Source organism: Nesoenas mayeri, assembly GCF_963082525.1.
Source record: "Nesoenas mayeri genome assembly, chromosome: 6".
NCBI lineage: Eukaryota > Metazoa > Chordata > Aves > Columbiformes > Columbidae > Nesoenas > Nesoenas mayeri.
The window spans coordinates 9,624,771-9,638,350 of record NC_137545.1 but is presented as its reverse complement, the minus strand read 5'-3'; the positions used below and the strand labels follow the sequence as shown (position 1 = coordinate 9,638,350).

The 13,580-nt window shown below is 42.9% G+C and overlaps 1 pseudogene across 1 annotated transcript in view; it reads right to left on the bottom strand.

Annotated features, from left to right (window-relative positions):
• The window catches only part of LOC308041923 (UDP-glucuronosyltransferase 1A8-like), a 28,009-nt pseudogene extending 21,639 nt beyond the window's left edge, over positions 1–6,370 (bottom strand). The window contains exon 1 of the transcript in view: positions 5,530–6,370. The product of the transcript in view is annotated as a UDP-glucuronosyltransferase 1A8-like (transcript). The remainder of the gene's footprint in view (positions 1–5,529) is intronic.
• Between the last annotated feature and the right edge of the window lie 7,210 nt (positions 6,371–13,580).

Here is a 13,580-nt window from a genome sequence, read left to right as displayed (position 1 = left end):
GATACCAGAAGAAGAAATATCCCAGTATGTTGGTAAAAACACTGAAATGGAAGACCCATTTCAGTGGAAGTAAACTGGAGAGTTCTGCTCTGTACACATCCGACACAGATCCATGCAAGCTCTAACTTGTCTGCAGGAAACTTATTCACTGCAGAAGTAAATGTTTAACTTCCCAGCATCATTGCGGTTATCTGTCAATATTTAACTGCAATACAGGAAATGGGAGCATACTGCTCTTGAAAAGAGATGTCCCTCTTTGTACTTGTTATTAATTTTCAAGCTTGAAAGTATGTTAGCACGTTCCTTCCTTCATGAAACTAAGAAGAGTGGGATTGTCATCATGTAATAATGTTTGTAGTTAATGCCATTGACTTGGTAGGTACCCAGTGAGAAAAACCTGGTTTTGCTTTCAAAAGGCAACCTGTAAAATACACCCAGCAGAAGGAATGGAAATTGCAACATCATTTGTTTTATGGGCTAGCCTGAAAATACCTGACCAGTATGTGGAGGTTGATAGATTCCCACCCCCTGGAAGCTGTCAATACTGCATGTCCTATGAATATATCAGAGCTACCGGGATGTACCATGCAATTCCAAATCTGAGGAGAAGAAAAGTCCTGTTTGGCTTTTCTCTCCATGGTACTAGACAAAAAAAACCCCAACAAAAATACAAAAAAAAAAACCAAAACAAAACAAAAAATCCAAAACACACCAACAAAACAAAACAAAACAAACTCCTACACACACAAAAACAAACAAACAAACAAGCAAACAAAAAAACCCATCTAAATGATGGTTTCAGGGCAAGTGAATGGAAAGGAGGCCAGTGGAGACTTTTTTGGGATACAAAGAAGGAGCCTTAGTCTTTGGTCACTGTCCTGAAAACCCTTTTTATATATTGTGAGCGAGACGAAATTTAGGAGGAGCTATAATATTTTTTACTAATCACACTGATAATACACATAGAAAACCCCAACTTTGATGAGAAGTGGGGTCATCTCTTGGTTAAATTAGCCAGGAACTTGGTAGTCAGTCCTGTGGGTTTGAATCCACTCACAGGAAGGCACAAGCTATCGCTGGAGTTCATGTCTCCTGAGAGAGGAACTGATTTCTGGGCTGTTATAAAAAAAATACCCTGGTTAGTGTTTTCACTAAAGCTCTATTAGGGTGGTGTGACTCCTCCTTTGCCAGCATTCACTGCCATCCCCTGGGAACATGCACTGAACTGAGGCCCTCAAGGCTTTGCTGGAGGAAGGTTTTGTCTTTATGCAAGTAAAAGCAATGCCAGAGCAGTGTTTTGGGTAGTGCTAAGGAAAAAATCCTTGCAAAGGGCACCTCTACCCCTTTCAGGTTTGAAGGGTGTGGTGCTCATTATCAATTCCTGTGGTATGTGCAGGTGAGCAGCATGGAGTAGTTGGAGAAAAAAGGGCTCAAAGAGAGAGAACTCTTTGTGTTGTGCCTGCTTCTGGCATCTAGGAGGTAAAGCTTCCCCGCTGGATACTGAAGGAGAGATATTTTATGTTAAACACAGCTGAAGCTCGGGTGACTCAGGACTGCAATTTATTTTCCTCCCAGGAGCATCTCTCACCACAGGACTTGTGTGGGTTACTCCAGGCTGTCTCTTTGAGCTTGCAAGGAGCATTGCTGTGCTGGAGCTTATCTCTGACTGGGACTGGTGGTGACCTGTGGATTTCTTCTAAGCTGAGCAACAAACAGTGAGTGGCACTAAGGAAAGAGGATATAGCAAATGGATACCTCAGCAGCTACTTGCTGTATGAGCAACACTAAAACTAAACTAAATGTTTTTGAGACAGCATGGAAATGTTGGTTTCAATGCTGGATTTGTTTTCCTGTTGGTAGGTGAGATTGCTTGCCTCCTTGTGCTCTGGGTCTTGCAAACAGGATCAGGTTGCTAAAATGCACAAGCGATGATCTAGTTTCATTTCCCAGGATTTGGATGATGGATGAGGCTTATATATGGACAAATCCTTGTGCAACTGAACCTACTCTTCTTATTTTTAATTTTTTATTTTTAATGCTAAAGTGCATCAGGCAAAGGGATTCCAGTAAATGCAGAGTGGTAGCTGCTGATGCGAACCTGTCTGCTTTACCCTGTTATATTTTGCATAGCTATGCAGAGGCACTGGCATTTGCCAACACAGGATAAGATAGAATGTAGTTTGGCTAGCATGACTTTGGAGGAAAAACAACCCACAGAAGTGATGAGATGTTGACAGCCAGGAACAGAGGGCTCAAAGAGTGAGAACCGTACACTGAAGAACTATGTTTTCCAGCTTCTTTCAATATCTCTTCAAAATATGAGAGGCACAGGGCTGTGGACAAAAGCAGACTGAGGAGGACAGTGAGATGACGTGTTTGGTTAAAGCAGCTGTTTCAGGTTTATATATACTGCACACTAAAGATGTACAACGCACAACGGCTAAACTTTCTTTTTCAAAAGTAGTGCTGATTGTATTGTCTGACACTGTGTATTTTGATTTTGCAATATAAAGCAGATGAACATTATTGTCAGCTTTAAAAGTGCTCAACTTCCTTTACAAAAACATAAACAGTGAAAGCTGGCTGCTCTGAACTGTCACTAGGTTCATCAACACCTTGAATATTGCATGGAAAAAGCAACCCTAGCATTTGGTTCATGAACAGTGTGATGACTACTGCTCCAGTGCTGAAAATGAAGAGTACCGCTATAGCTGTACTAGTCTGGTTAGCAAAGTAACAGTACCCGCAGACACAACAGGGTCCCTTCTGAGGTCCCATAAAGTGGCTTTTGTGTTGAACAGGCTTTTCAAAAGTGTTGCTCTGTGTACCAGGTATGTGTGCGTGCTTTGGTACTGCTTACTGTATTCTTCGGCTTCTTGTCAGAGTCTTTGTATTCGCTTTAATTGCATGTTTCAGAGGACCAGTTAGGAATGCCTCCTTATCAGTGTCCTAAGTGCTGCTGGCTCTGGCAGGAGGGTTTCAGAACAGGACCTGTTTGCTTAATCCTTGTGCTAGAGGGACAAACCACAGGGTCTTTATTCAGCTCTACTTCTCCATTTCTTAACTACCTACTTAAACACAACTTAAAACTTAATGTCTCACTCTTTGAGCCCTTTGTTTCTCCAACTACTCCATGCTGCTCACCTGCACTTACCACAGGAACTGATAACGAGCACCACACGCTTCAAACCAGAATGGGGTACAGGTGCCCTTTGCAAGGATTTTTTCCTTAGCACCACCGAAACAACGTTTTAAGTTAACCAGTTTGAACAAGTAACATGAACACAAGAAGCATTTTGAAAGGCTGCTATAGCTTACATTTCTGAACTTTGCTTTGATCTAACTTTGATTTTACGTGCTGCACAAAATAGCAACTTCACAGTAAGTCTGGCCAAAAGTGTCTCAGGGCTCACAGTCTGAGTTCATTTGAAATGTTCTCTTAATGAGGGACCATTTATCCTGCCAGCCTTCAGGTCCTTCTGGAGTCATTAAAGGCTGATGCTGGCACGGGACCTCTGCTCAGCCGAAATACTGGCTCTGACTTCCTGCGAACCTTGTATTAGACTTCCAGACACACTGGGATTTGGCAAGTGGATTTATGTGTCTGTTAATGAATATGTACTTGCTGTTGAGACAGATGCCTATGCAAAGTGGGACATGAGGAAGCCCAGCCTGCGGCAGCCAGTGCAGTTACCTTAGTCAATAAGTGCAGTTTGTGTTCCCCCAGGCCCAGTCCTGCAGTCGCATGTTCTCCCACTCCTTTTACACAAGAGCACTGCAGGATGGAGAGGATTCTTATAGCTCAGGAGGGTCAGGGAACGCGGGATTTAATTCCCAGCTCGGTGCTGGATAAGACACACTTGCCCAGTTCTGCAGAGGCAGGAGCTCCACAGCACCCTGGTGCAGGTTCTCCACAGCACCGTGTGAGATATGGCAGCGAGGAGTCCTCTTCTGGAATGAGGCCACAGCGCCTGGTTTTTCTGCCTGTGCAAAACTGTGGACAGTGTTGAATGGTCTGTGGCTTAAGCTTCTCGTCTCAGAAAATAAAATGCGTCTTCAATCTCTTGTTCTCTCTCCCTTTTCTGGTCATCCTTTTTGTTTTCTTGTTGAATAACGGGCTACTGTGTTTCAGAGAACTATCTATTCTAATAATACAATTGTATTTCTGAAAAGTCGTGACCAGCCCAGGGTTTACTACTGTGTACAGATCAGCAGATTGGTTTTTTTTCCCCATGCATGACCCACTTCACATTTGTTTACACTCTGCTGCATTATTGCCTTGCTACTGGGCACTGTTTGAAGTGAAATAGGAGAAATTCTTCTGCTCTCTGCAGAACATGTTGCTGTAACAGGTGGACTGAAGAAACGCAAGTACTTTCAAGGTTTGGAACATGTGGTTTCCACCAGATGACAAATGTCAGTGTGAAGATGGGAGATGCCAGGTATAAAATGAGGGCAGGATGGCACTACCCTTGTAGTAAGCAACAAACTGCAGCTCTGAGACCTTCAGATATAGAAGTAAAGACTTAAGTCATGCAACCAGCAAGAATTTACATCTTAAATCGCAACCTATGAAGCAACAGTTTCTTGAGCCTAATGGAAGACAACGTCATATTTATAATACTATTCTAGGATTTGAATTTACAATGTTATTCTTTATCAAGTTCAGTGGACTCTGCAGAAGCCTGTCAAAGAGTATGAAAGAAATGGGAAAGAATGAAAAAAACATCAGCTCAAAACTGCTGTCCTGCAATTGTACAGTGAAATTGTGTGACCACAATTCAGAAGCAAGGCAGTAATTTCCTATCATAGGAAAGAGATCTGTGTCCTGCTTTGTGCCTGGAAAGAAGTGTCCAGTGCTATTAACTCTTTAGAGACCATATAGTAACTATCAAAATAGATCTAAATTTCTAGATTAGGATTAAAAACCCTGCAGAACAATTCTGGCAAAAGCAAATGTCAAGAAACAGGTATGAAAACTTAGCTGAGTTTTGCATACAAGTGTATTTCACCAAATACACTCTTCCAGATTAATTTTTCCCATTTCAACATGACATTTATGTTTCACCATGACCTACAAATAGAAACAACATACTTTGGAAGCCACAAGTCATCAAAACACAGACAAGGCAACTTAACTGACTTTACTGAGCACAGAGTTAAAAACAAAAGATGACTCTCAGGGCATGGTCTTTGGGCTTTTGGTCAGGTCAAAGAAAGATGTCAGACTCCAGGAAATCAAAATAAAAATGCATTTAGTCAGTGAATATACATTCACAGAGGATGGTAATTTGTAGCTGGCCGATGAAGTCCATTTCTTGTTGGACTTGCCCAAAAATCCTCATTAATTCAAATAGGTCACCTACCTCCATGATGATAATTTGATTTCAGCCTGTGCAAAACAACTGCAAAAATCTGGCTGCATTAAATCATTACCAGAAATAGAAAACTTAATTAGCACTAGATTTCCAGACAAGATGTAATCACATTCCGTTGCAAAATGTGTAATTTGGAGGAAAAAGAACATACCTTAGGCAGTGGTTTCTTCTCAGCACAGTTTATACCTCCAATAAAGACCATATTGGGCATCACTGGTCTGACATACTCAAACACAAAGTCTCAGAAGCCAAATGGAAGCAGAGTTGAACGTGTCTAGCAGGGATACATCTCTCTGAAGAACTTCGGAGGAAAACGCTAGTGCTTCTTTGTAGAAACCATTACAGTACACAAGCTCCAGGAGGGAAACCAGTGCATTTTCCACTCTCTGGAAAAAAGTCATGCGGTCCGAGTTGAAGGTGAACAGTCTCGGAGCGTAAGACAGAGGGCTTGGGCACTGCGCTGCTTCGTAGTGTAAGTTGCAAGGCAATCCTCTCATGAAGAACACAAACGGAAGAGCAAGATAATTAGAAATTGTTGCTCCACACATAAGGATGGGGTCGGTTAGGACAGCATCAAAGCCGCTTTGATTTAAGTACTGCAAAGTCTCCTTGTTCCTGAAAAGTTCCTTGCACTGAGCAAAGAATATATGGAAAACATGCACAGAGCTGTTGTACATCGCTAGAGTGTTCAGCGGAAAAGGCAAGTCCTTCAGGTGAGCAGCAAGGTAGTCACGAAAGCTATTATCCAGGTCTTCTACTGTGTAAGACACGGGGTATGTTTTTACCGTGTATGCCTCTGTCTTTCTTACCTGCCAGCTTACTTCTGGTGTAAGCACCACCACTTCATGTCCTCTCTCGCTGAGCTTTTCAACCACAGGCTTCATGCTAAGCCAGTGGCTTCCATCCATGGGCACCACCAGGAGTTTCCCTCCATCTGAGAGGCTGGGAATGAGGAGGATAAAAATCCAGGCACAGCAAAGCCGCAAAGTCATGTTCCTGTGGTGAGAGTACACACTGTGAAAGTCTTCTTCAAACTGTAGCTTGAAGACACTTTTGAAGGACGCCAGTTGGTTTATCTGTTGAATTGTCCTTCTCTGTCTAGTTAATAATTTAGTGCTCTGGGTTGTGGGTTGGTTTTTTTTTATTAATCATTATTTGTAAAGCCAAATGCCATGACCCCTTTCTGTGCTGTGTCATTGGATTTCCTCAGCGTTCAATGGAGAACTAGCTCCTCAACCTGCCAGTCAGATTCATTCAGATTTCTCTCTTGATCACGGATGTTCAGATAATTTCTCCAAGGACAGAACAAGACACTCTCAAGATAAAGGGAAAGGGCTGATAAGCCAACTCTTTGAGCTGGCAGGAATCTCCAGAGTCTGCAATGACACCAAGAAGAGACACAGAGAGAGGCTGACTGAGGGGAAAAGCTCTGAGATAGGAGTGAAAAAAAAATACTCTCCTAATCTTTTGTGTTATAAAATGTAAGGGAAAAAACATGAACACCTGAAATACGTTATTTCCAGATTTACATAAAACACACATTTGATCATTGGGAAGATGACCAGTTTAGTAAACAGTGTTTTCTCGTGAAAAGTTCTTTGTGTTTTGTTTTGGTTTTTGGTTTAGTTTTGGGGTTTGGTTTGGCGTTGGTATGGTTTGGGGTTTTTTTTGGCCACTCTGCATTTGCCAAAAAGAGGTAAGCAGAGAGCTGTTTGGAAAAAGTCCTCTCCTCCTTTCTGCAGCTAGAAGAATTTGCCATCCAAACCTCACAGCACCATCCAAACCTCGCAGCACCCTTAATGTGAAGGGAGCGGCTGCAAAGGCAAGTGCAGGACAAGCCGGGTGAAGTTAATCAGTACCTCAGAGGTGCTTCTGAGCATTTGAGAGTTTGCCAGCAGCTCCCTCGGTTGGCTTGGCTATTTGGCAAGGGTTTCTTGGTTAGTTAAACTTCGCTGGGTTCAAGGGAGCATGAGATAAGAATTGCTCTCCTCTCATACGTGCAAGGAGGCAGTAGGGACTTTGAATTTGGGTAAGAGGCAGCGTAGCTGGGGGATGCTGTGAGAGAAATGCACAAGCTCAAGGGAGAGAGGCTGAGCTGGGCAGCTGCAGTGAGAAGGAGTGACATTGTGCATGACAGGTGTGATCACAGCGGATCACAGAGAGAGCCAGCGCTGGCAGCAAAAGAGGTGCCAGCTGGGCCAGTCCAGGCTTGGTGCAGCATTACTATATTTCCCCAAAATAAGACCTACCCTGAAAACAAGCTCTAGCACGCTATTTCAGGATTTTGGAAGATGCTCGAAATATAAGCCCTGCTCCAAAAATAAGCCCTAGTTGCAGTTCATAAAAAACCATCAATTTAAATAGAGTCCAGGCAGCTATGCATGCCAATTAATTTTACTTTTGTTGCTATAGAATGCAGCAGGACAGATAGGGTTTGGAGAGTTATCATGATGTTCCAGAAGATGGTGATATCACTGTATTTGAAAAAATGTTGATTTTTGTTCTTGAATATGGGTAGGTTGTCATACATGGAAAAAGGAAATCGAGTATAAGAAATCCATGATGGAAATCAGCATTTGGAGAGTTATAATGCTGCTCCAGAATGTGAGACGTGACTATACTTAGATAAATGTTGATTTTTTTTTTTTTTTTGTTCAAGAATAAATGTAAATTGCTGCTCATGGAAAAATAAGACATTCCCTGAAAATAAGCCCTAATGCATCTTTTGGAGCAAAAATTAATATAAGACCCGGCGTTACTTTTGGGCAAACAGGGTAGGATGGCAGCTGTGAGCACCTGCTTGTTGAAATGCGATGTATTTGATTCCAAGTTAAAAGTCTATTCAGTTCTGTGCTAACAGGTGTTACCGTCACTTACTTTTTTACCATGTCTTCCATTTGCTGGCTTTTCAGATGGCCCACAGCTGAGTCCTGTTGTCTAACCAACAAGTGTACACCTGCCAACAGCATGTACTATTTTACCACTTGAAAAGCCTGATGACCCATCTGGAAATGCTCTCTCGGGCACCTTAAATTTTATTTTCAGTCCAGTAGACAAAAACATCATAAAAATGCACAGCTGGCTAGTCAGAGGTAAAGACCCCCGTTGTTGACAGAAAGGGTAGTGAAACGTTGGAACACCTTCCAAACAGTGTTGTTTCATAATTTGGCAAATTTGAAGTCACAACCAGATAAGTTTCTAAACAGCAAAGGCCAAAAGTAAATCCTGTGACCCACAGTGACACAGGGACTCAGCAGAGATGATGCTCGTGGGGCCTTATCGCAGCAGTATCAGACTAAAAGAAACATGCTGGAGTCACTCAGGGTATCTCAGACCTACCTAGAAGATCATTCTGTGGCAGCCATTTGACGAGCTTCACGTTCTTTGGCAGATTGGGTGGTGCCTTTCCCGTGTATCTCCACAAAACCTGTCAAGACAAGTAAGCACAACATCAGTTCTCAGCAACTGGTCTCTTGCTGCTCCTCAGTGGGTTTGAAAAGCACAGCTAAAAACCTCCACGATGCACAAAAGCTGTTTTGTCTTGCGGAGCAGCTGGGCTGATACTTCCTTCTGGCATCAGGGAGCAGGAGAAAGAAGGGAAGACCAAGCACACCAAAAAGCAAAGGTAATCATGTACTGTATTTGAAAAGAGCATTGAATTGCTGTGCTGGAATTGGGAGAGGGAAACCGTACTGTCTGAGGGATGGAGCCCAAGGCATCTGTAATTTCTTCGGCTTTCTTCATAGGAATCTCAGAGACCATGGAGCCCAGCGAGAAGACAACAATGCCATGTTCTCCAGAGGCATTCACAATAGCTTCAAATTCCTGCCAACACAGAGTGCATCCCGAGTCAAATTCCTTTCCACGTTACATGCCATACTTTGTCACATTCGCACAAAACTGGGAAGGCAATAAAATGAGCAGCTAACGCATCAAAATTATGATCAGGAAATTTACTTCTCTATAGGAAAATCAGTTCTGCCCCAAAAAAACGGGCACAGGTGGATGAACAGAGTTATGGAGGTGTGTGAGTGTTTGCAGGATTGAAGCCTGAGCCATAATACAGTATGGTCATGAGAAAATATTTACTCTAAAACCTTCATGCAGCAAAGCCTGCGTGCTCACAGACAGCAGTTTCTGTGCACTAAACAAGATCCTGTAGCAATACCCAGGTGAATATATTGTGCTTTATTTTCACACATATTACAAGTCAGGTGCTCTGGATTTGGAGTCGATGCTCTTCTTTTCAGACCATGTAGCTGCAAGAGAAAATGAAGAGTTTTGCAAAGTGTTCTGACAGCAGAAAGCTCTAACTTCTAATATCTGCATGTTTTGAGCCTGCTTTGAGTGTAATCATATTGAATCACTGCCATTTTTTTAATCTGTTTTGTTTGTTTGATTTAAACAAAAGAAGGACTAGGAGATCTGCCACTGGAATTCAAGAGAAAAAGGATTCTGTTGAAGCATAAAAACAGCCAAAGGCTGGAGCGAAAATCCTGCTAACATGAATGCTTTTAATTCATGTCTTTTTTATTACATTAGTGCATGCTTTTGCACAGATTTGACACCTGCTTTTAGAATGAACAGAATAAGATGAAAAAAGTTGTAAACATTCTTCTGTTGGGACTTAAAGGTTCTTCGTGTAGAGGTGGGTGCATTCAATTGCATATTTAAAGTAAATGGATTATTTTCTGTTTTTAAGGGACTGTTTTGCCTTCACAATGTTTGGGGACTTATTTGAAGAGGACTTTTCCTTTATTTCAAACGATCATTGTGGAAAAGGAAAGAAATCAAAGCCTCAGTGGTATCAAAAATCAGGGTGGGGAGAATAATGCTTGATGGTTAAAATACAATAAATCTTTATAGAGGAGACATTGTCTTTTTTTTTATAAATACGTTTTTTTTTACAATTACAGAGCACTGTTTTCTATAGGACCTGAAGAACTTGGGACTCTGGATGACCAGATACGGAGGTATTTAAAACTTTCCTGTCATTAATCACTGCTCAGTGTTGGTATGAAAGAATATTGCTTCAATTTGCATAAATCTCATGAGAATGAATGAAAACCTAATTTTGATACTGAAAGACAGTTTGGTTGGCTGATACTCTGTTTTGCACACAGATGTAAGATTTCAGGGCTGTAGGCTTTTCCTTCCAAAGTAAGATATTGAGCCTGTTTCTGTTGAAATTGATAACAGAGATGATTTTGTCTTCAAGTGGAGGAGGAACAATCCCAAATTCTGCACAGTCCTTTTTCAGATTTTTCTTTTCTGTAATTAAAGCTGTGCTGATAGGATTTACTGTTCACCAGAAAAAAAACCAAATCGAAATATGTGTGCGGCCCAGGTCATTGCACTGAGGGTCTCTGGAGGTTTAACAGCCCACGCATGCCCAGATGGTATGAGACTCGAATTTGATGTTTGCTTAAGAAGTGCTTACTAAAATTGACTCCAGAATTTCATTCTTTAGTACTAGGGTTAAAGTGACACAACTGGTTGTTTGGAAATTTTTTTTCTTTGTAAGTCAAAGATAAATATAGGCAGCTGCGAGGTCTCGCTGGGTCTCATTTCCAGATGCACTGCTGTCACCTGGACCATGGGGACCGCAGAAGCTGTCACTTAAGGAGCGTGTGGAGCTGCAAAAGCTGCATTTTAAAAGCAGATCAGCTCTCATGCACCGTGGGCACTCCTTCTGCATGGCCCAAGGAAGAGGTTTCCATGTGTTTACCAAGGGCAGGAGGTGAGGAGGGAAAGGCAAAGGATGAAAAGCAACAATTGGCATCAGTCTTGGACGGGGTGCAGGTGGTGTGGATGCCCATGAGAACTGGGCACTGCATGGGGACAGGCTGAGGAGCAGAGCGACCATCCTCTTGAACTAAAGTACATGCTCTTTCAAGCAGCAATAGAAAATAACAGCAGCAGGAGCTTAGCAGGACACCTGTGCTGCCATAACGTACCTGGATGCCTCCGTATGTATGCCTCCGAATATTCTTACATTTAAGGTCTTTTCTGACTTTTTCTATATGTAGTAGTATGGGGACTGTGGCAACCTCAGGATGTGACCTTTCATGAGTGGGTGCGCAACACTTTTTAATATCTTCATTAGTGATCTAGAGGGTAGGATCCAGCATAGCCTGATGAAACGTGCTGATGATACCACAATGAATGGGGAAGTGGACACTTTGGAAGGAAGAACCACCCTGCAGGGTGGAAAGGTTGGACCAGATGATCCTTGAGGTCCCTTCCAACCTGGTATTCTATGATTCATAGAGAGGTAAAAAAAAAAATATCACTGTGAGCCCTTTGTACAGAAAGACGTGGAAGCCAGGAGCCTTGGACTTCACACTATCTTCCCAAATGACTGGAGCACTTCTATACAAATTATTTTTAACAATCAATTGTAGTTTAAAGGAATGTTTTTATTTCCTGACTGAAAGTCAGCAATTATTTGAGTGAAATTTGAGATGTTTCCTGATCCTTCTGGTCTGGAGCAGAGTCTGTGGGAAACTGCAGCGGGTCTGTGGAATCCTTGACAGAAAATATGAGAGTAGAGATCAGCCTTGAGATATTAAGATTTACCCTTGTGAAGGATGGGAGTAAAGGAGTATCCGGAGAGAGGAGAGATATACCCATGAGAGAGAAGGGGATAGAAGAATAACATGGATGATAGCAAGTTTAACCAATGAGATGTTAGTGCTGTAACTTGTAACCAATAGTGAAAAGACACATGAACTGGCAGAATTGTATAAAAATGCACTTGTAGCAATAAATGGTATCTATTACTTTCATCTTGGTAGAATTTGGTCCATGTCGCTTGTCCGTCTCAACCGCGACATGTGGTGACCCCGACGTGATCCTACCTGAAGAGGATCTCGCCTAACAAGGTGACAGCGAAGAGCTGTGAACAGCCGAAGAGCTGTGGAGACGGAGCCCGGTACAGCTGATAAGAACAGCCCACGAGAGCTGCCGAAGATCCGGATCGATTGAAAAGACACCTCGCGAAGGAGGAGGTGAGCTACCGGGAACAGGGGGGGAAACTCATCTAAGGAAGAGGGTACTATATTATCTACATGGGAGCTGCTTCTGAAGAAGCAGGGTGTTAGCCTTCTGGAACTGACTTTAAGAAAAATGTTACTATGGGGCAAAGCACAAGGTTTAGAGGTTAATCCTGTGACAGCATTTAGTGTGTCACAATGGATGGACTTGGGAGGTAAATTGTTTGATAGTGCTACCCAAGGGTCCAAGGAAGCAACTGAACTGTTAATGACGTGGTGCTTATTATTAGATACTCTGAAAGAGTTAAAACAGCAACAGGCAGAGGCGGCCGAGGGGGATGGTCTTCTTGGCTCTTCTGGGCCAGATTTGGAGGAAAAAGCAAGATTAAGTACTACTCCGACACCCCCTGTTACTAAAGATTCGTTAAAACCGCCCAAGTCCATATTATCTGACACGGACAAGGATCCGCGGCACTTTCTTGGAAAGTTAAAAGGAATAAAGGAGGAGCGCACGTATATGTGTGGCCCCGAGATCGGTTAAAAGCTATGAAAGACTCACATGAAAAAACAGCGTTATGGTCTCGGGAGGGGCCCTCAGAGCACCAGTCGGAGCACCAGTCGGAGTGGTGCGTTCGGCCGACCGCTCCACTGTCATCAATTACGGCTCAAACCTCTCCTCTATCATCAGCAACCGCGGTTCCGCCGTCTGCATCACTGCCATTAATCACAGTTCAACTCTCTGCCCCGCTGCTATCAGTCGCGGAAGAAGAAAATGGACATTTTTTTTTTTTTCCTATCCCCCCTTGCCTGGAGATTTAGGTGGGGAGGACCCCCCAGTGGTGAGCCAGACCGAGCCAAATAACGTAATTCCTACCGATTTGGGTCCCTCCAACCTGCCCCCGCCTCCCTCCCACACTGAATTCCTGAGGGTGAGGGTAGAGTTTCAGAGCGTAAACCGAACTTACCAAAAAGCTGGGATTTACCCCCAGTTTCGATTACAGTTAAACCACGGGACCCTGTGCGTTTCTGGAAGAGACACTATACAGGCACGATAACTTTCTGAAATCCTGAAGCAGTCAACAGACCTCGCAGATCAGGCTGTGATGGGGGTGCCTGGGACCAGCAGTGCGGCCAAATCATTTGCAACTGTTAATCGGGGTCCCAGTGAGAATTACATGCAATTTATTGACCATCTTCAAGAGGCTAT